Source organism: Marmota flaviventris, chromosome 10, assembly GCF_047511675.1.
Source record: "Marmota flaviventris isolate mMarFla1 chromosome 10, mMarFla1.hap1, whole genome shotgun sequence".
Lineage (NCBI taxonomy): Eukaryota > Metazoa > Chordata > Mammalia > Rodentia > Sciuridae > Marmota > Marmota flaviventris.
The window spans coordinates 86,855,841-86,861,092 of NC_092507.1; the positions used below are offsets into that span (position 1 = coordinate 86,855,841).

The following is a 5,252-nucleotide window of genomic DNA, read 5'->3' on the forward strand; positions in this document are numbered from 1 at the left end:
GTTATGTGCATGTGAAAATCTTAAAATCAATGAAATAATCCTCTAGCAAAAAAAAAAAAAAAAGAGGCTGCACTAGGAAATGCTTTCTTGACAGAAACATGAGTGCAAGCAAATGTGCTTCAGGTTAACTGGGTTCTGAGGGCTCAGGGTTCTACAAAATTTAGATTTCAATCCAAGGTCATGGTAAAACATGTGAAGTTCAATGCCAGTCTTTTTTTTTTTTTTTTTTTTGGCATAGGAGGGGAACATGGAAGGTGCCTACAGGACCCTCAGCAGAATACTCACCATGGATGGGCACTGAGGACTCAAAGCTATACAGTGGTGCTGTGATGTGCCTGGCCTCCTTTGATGGCAGGGAAACTGTAAAACTGCTGGTGGATCTGCAAAATGGAAATGGCTCCAAAAATCAATTTCTTTTTTATCACTCCCCAGTATGGGGACTGGAACCCAGGAACATTCTACCTCTGAGCTGTATCCCCAGCCCTTTTTAAAAACTTGATTTTGAAACAGGGTCTTGCTAAGCTGTCCAGGTTGCCCTCAATCTTGCAATCCTCATGCCTCAGCTTCCTGAGTATTTGGGATTTTAGGAAGGTCAATTTCTGGGTTTTTTTTTTTTTTTTTTTTTTTTTTTTTTTTTGTACACGGGATTTAACTCAGGTGCACTCAATCACCAAGTCTCATCTCCAGTCTTCTTCTTCTTCTTTTTTTTTTTTTTTTTGGTATTTTATTTAGAGACAGGGTATCACTGAGTTCCTTAGCCCCTTGCTTTTGCTGAGGCTGGATTTGAACTTGCAATCCTCCTGCCTCAGCCTTTCACGCTGGTGGGATTACAGGCATGTGCCACAGCACCAGGTGGAAGGTCAATTTCTTGATGTGAAATAATCAGGCAGATCTGTGGCAGGGCTGCTTAATCCTATGGATAGAAGATCCATATGTTTAGTTTTTGTCTCCACCACTTTTTCCCCCATTTTCTGTTACCTGTCCTTCCAATATACTCAATAATTTATGTGCAGCAAGGCCTGCAAATATAGACACCACCCATTAGTCAATGGTGGACCTCTCTTACTAAGAGAAAAAGAAACAGTCCAAAAGTACTCTAGGAGTAGAGTGGAGATTGCCAGAGACTGGAAGATTGATTGATTGATTGATTGATTGATTGATTTATAAAGAGAGAGAAAGAGAGGGGGGGAGAGAGAGAGAGAGAAAAAATATTTTAATATTTATTTTTCAGTTTTCAGTGAACACAACATCTTTATTTTTATTTTATGTGGTGCTGAGGGTCAAACCCAGCGCCTCACGCATGCCAAGCTAGTGCTTTACTGCTTGAGTCACATGCCCAGCCCCTGGAATTTTTTTTTTTTTTTTAGGTGAAAAGTTTCAGTTTGTCAAGATGGAAATGTCATGAAAATGGTTGGTGGTGATGGTTGTACAAATGTGAATGTACTCAATGCCATGAAACTGTATAGATCTAGTGAAATATTAAATTGTATGAGTATTTTACATATATATATATATATATATATATATATATATATATATATATATGTAAATAAGCCTGATTCAGAAAGTTAAGAAGCCAGTAACAAAAAGACCACATATTGTATGATTTCATTTATATGAAATATCTGGAATGTTTTCTCTCATAGAATGAAGTTTGACCAAAGAAAGGGGAAAAAGTGTGGGAGGACTCCTGTGAAAATAGAAGGGAGATCAGTGGAGCAAAAGAAGGGGATAGATGGGGAGGGAGGAGGAATGGGAAAGGAGAGGAATAACGGAATGAAATTGACCAAATTGTGCTATGTACATGTGAATACACCACAGTGAATTTGACCTTTATGTTTATATATAAAGAACTAATTTTTAAAATTATAAATAAATAGAAGGAAGACTAGTATAGTAGAAGGGAAACAGGAGGAGGAAGAAGGAGAGGAAAAGGGAAAGAACTGGGGACTGAAGTGGAGAAAATTTTATTCCATGACATATAATTATGTCAAAATGGGCCCCATTATTATGTGGAACTATAATGTACTAATGAAACATTCAGAAATAAAAACATATGCTGTCTTGATGAAGATTTACTAGTGATATACCACTCTTTAAAATGCATTTTTAATTGATTTTTTAAAATGACAGTGCAAAACATTACAATTCGTATTACACTTATAGAGCACAGTTTTCATATCTCTGTTGTATCTAAAATATATTCACACCAATTCGTATCTTTATACATGTACTTTGGATAATGATATGCAAATATAAGTCAAAATGTTATTCACGTCAAAATGTCTGACTTTCTGTCATCTCATTTTCCCTTTTGTGGTTGAGTCCTATCACTCCTATTTCAAAACTTAGCTCACATACCACTTTTTCTAAGTAGTCTTCTCTAATTTCTCAGCCAGAATTAACAGTTCCATTCTTTCTTTGAACTTAGACTTAACCAGTAAGGGGAAATAGCATATGACTCAATAAGTCCCATAGATATATATGCAAGAGAAATGAAAATAAAACATGTACATAGAAACTTGCACATGAATTTTATATGTCATTATTCATGAGAGCCAAAAAATATCTATATGATCCCAGGATCTGTCAGCTGAATAAAATGTGGTGTATCCATAAAAGGGAATATTATTTGGCAACAAAAAGAAATGAAGTATTGATACATGCTGCACTGTAGGTGAAACATCATGTTAAGAAGCCAGTCACCAAAAGACCACATATTGTATGATTCCATTTATATGAAATATCTGGAAAAATCGAAATATTAGAAACAATTGGTGGATAAATGGTTGTCACTTGAGTCTGAGGGGTGGGAGGGAGGTAAAGAATGACTACCAATGGTTGAAGCTTTCTTTTGGAGGTAATAAAAATGTTCTAAAATTCCGGAGCCTCCACTCCATCCCCTGCTGGTCTGCTCTGTGTGCCGTAGACAGCATGGTCCCAGACATAGCAGTTGGCACTAAGCGGTCTGACGAGCTTTTCTCTACATGTGTCACTAATGGACCCTTTATCATGAGCAGCAACTCTGCTTCTGCAGCAAATGGAAATGACAATAAGAAGTTCCAAGGCGACAGCAGGAGTGTGGGAGTCCCCTCCTGCATGATCCATATCTGCAAGCTGCCCAGCGATGTCACAGAGGGCGAGGTCATCTCCCTGGGGTTGCCCTTTGGGAAAGTCACCAACCTCCTGATGCTGAAGGACAAAAACCAGGCCTTCGTTGAGATGAACACCCAGGAGGCGGCCAACACATGGTCAACTATTACACCTCTGTGACACCTGTGCTGCAGCCAGCCCATCTACATTCAGTTCTCCAACCTCAAGGAGCTCAAGACTGACAGGTCCCCAAACCAAGTGCGGGCCAGGAGCCCCTGCAGGCCGTGAACTCAGTCCAGTGGGGAAACCTGGCCTTGGCCACCTCGACCGCTGCCGTGGATGCTGGCATGGCAATGACTGGGCAGAGACCCGTGCTCAGGATCATCGTGGAGAACTTCTTCTACCCTGTGATCCTGGACGTGCTCCACTAGATCTTCTCCAAGTTCGGCACAGTCCTAAAGATTATCACATTCACCAAGAACAACTACTTCCAGGCGTTGCTGCAGTATGCCAATCCTGTGAGCTCCCAGCACGCCAAGCTGTCGCTGGACGGGCAGAACATTACAATGCCTGCTTCACGCTGCGCATGGACTTCTCCAAGCTCACCAGCCCAATGTCAAGTACAATAAGGACAAGAGCCATGATTACAGGCACCCAGACCTGCCCTCTGGGGACAGCCAGCCCTCAATGGACCAGACCATGGCCATGGCCTTCCGTGCACCTGGTTTAATCTCAGCATCTCCATATGCAGGAGCTGGGTTCCCTCCCACATTTGCAATTCCTCCAGGCACTGGTCTGTCTGTTCCTAGCAGGCACGGAGCCCTGGCCCCATTGGCCATTCCATAAACTGTAGCTGCCATGGCTGCTGCAGGCCAAATCACCATCCCAGGCCTGGCGGGGGCTGGGAACCCCATCCTGCTGGTCAGCAACCTCAACCCTGAGAGAGTCACACCCCAAAGCCTCTTTATTCTTTTCGGTGTCTATGGGGACATGCAGCGGGTGAAGATCTTGTTCAACAAGAAGGAGAATGCGCTGGTGCAGATGGCAGATGGCTGATGGCAGCCAGTCCCAGCTGGCCATGAGCCACCTGAACGGGCACAAGCTGCACGGGAAGCCCATCCACATTAGCTGCTCAAGCACCAGAACATACAGCTGCTGCGTGAGAGCCAGGAGGACCAGGGCCTCAACAAGGACTAAGGCAACTCCCCCCTGCACCCCTTCAAGAAGCCGGGCTCCAAGAACTTCCAGAACATCTTCCTGCCCTCCGCCACCCTGCACCTCTCCAACATCCTGCCTTTCCTCATGGAGGAAGACCTCAAGGTCCTGTTCTCCAGCAACAGGGGCGTGGTCAAGGGGTTCAAATTCTTCCAGAAGGACCACAAGATGGCGCTGATCCAGATGGGCTCCCTGGAGGAGGTGGTGCAGGCGCTCATCGACCTGCACAACCATGACCTGGGCGAGAACCACCACCTGTGAGTCTCCTTCTCCAAGTACTTCATCTAGGGGCCCAGCCCCCGGCCGGGTTCCGGAGGCACATCTGTCATTCCAGAGAAAAGCCACTTTAAGAAGCAGCTGAAGTGACCTTAACAGACCAGAGATTTTATTTTATTTTATTTTTAAAGTGAAATCAGTTTACCTGTTTTTTTTTTTATTGGTTGTTCAAAACATTATAAAGCTCTTGATATATCATATTTCATACATTAGATTCAAGTTGGTTATGAACTCCCAATTTTACCCCAAATATAGATTGCAGAATCACATCGGTTACACATCCACATTTTTACATAATGCCCTATTAGTAACTGTTGTATTCTGCTACCTTTCCTATCCTCTACCATCCCTCCTCCCTCCCCTCCCATCTTCTCTCTCTACCCCATCCACTGTAATTCATATCTCTCCTTGTTTATTTTCCCATTCCCCTCACAACCTATTATATGTAATTTTGTATAACAATGAGGGTCTCCCTCCATTACCATGCAATTTCCCTTTTCTCTCCCTTTCCATCCCACCTCATGTATCTGTTTAATGTTAATCTTTTCTTCCTGCTCTTCCTCCCTGCTCTGTTCTTAGTTGCTCTCATTATATCAAAGAAGACATTTGGTATTTGTTTTTTTAGGGATTGGCTAGCTTCACTAAGCATAATCTGCTCTAGTGCCATC

At 42.8% G+C, this 5,252-nt stretch overlaps 1 pseudogene; it reads left to right on the forward strand.

Annotated features, from left to right (window-relative positions):
* Positions 1–2,931: 2,931 nt before the first annotated feature.
* LOC114082523 (polypyrimidine tract-binding protein 1-like) lies at positions 2,932–4,596 on the forward strand (annotated as a pseudogene).
* Positions 4,597–5,252: the final 656 nt, after the last annotated feature.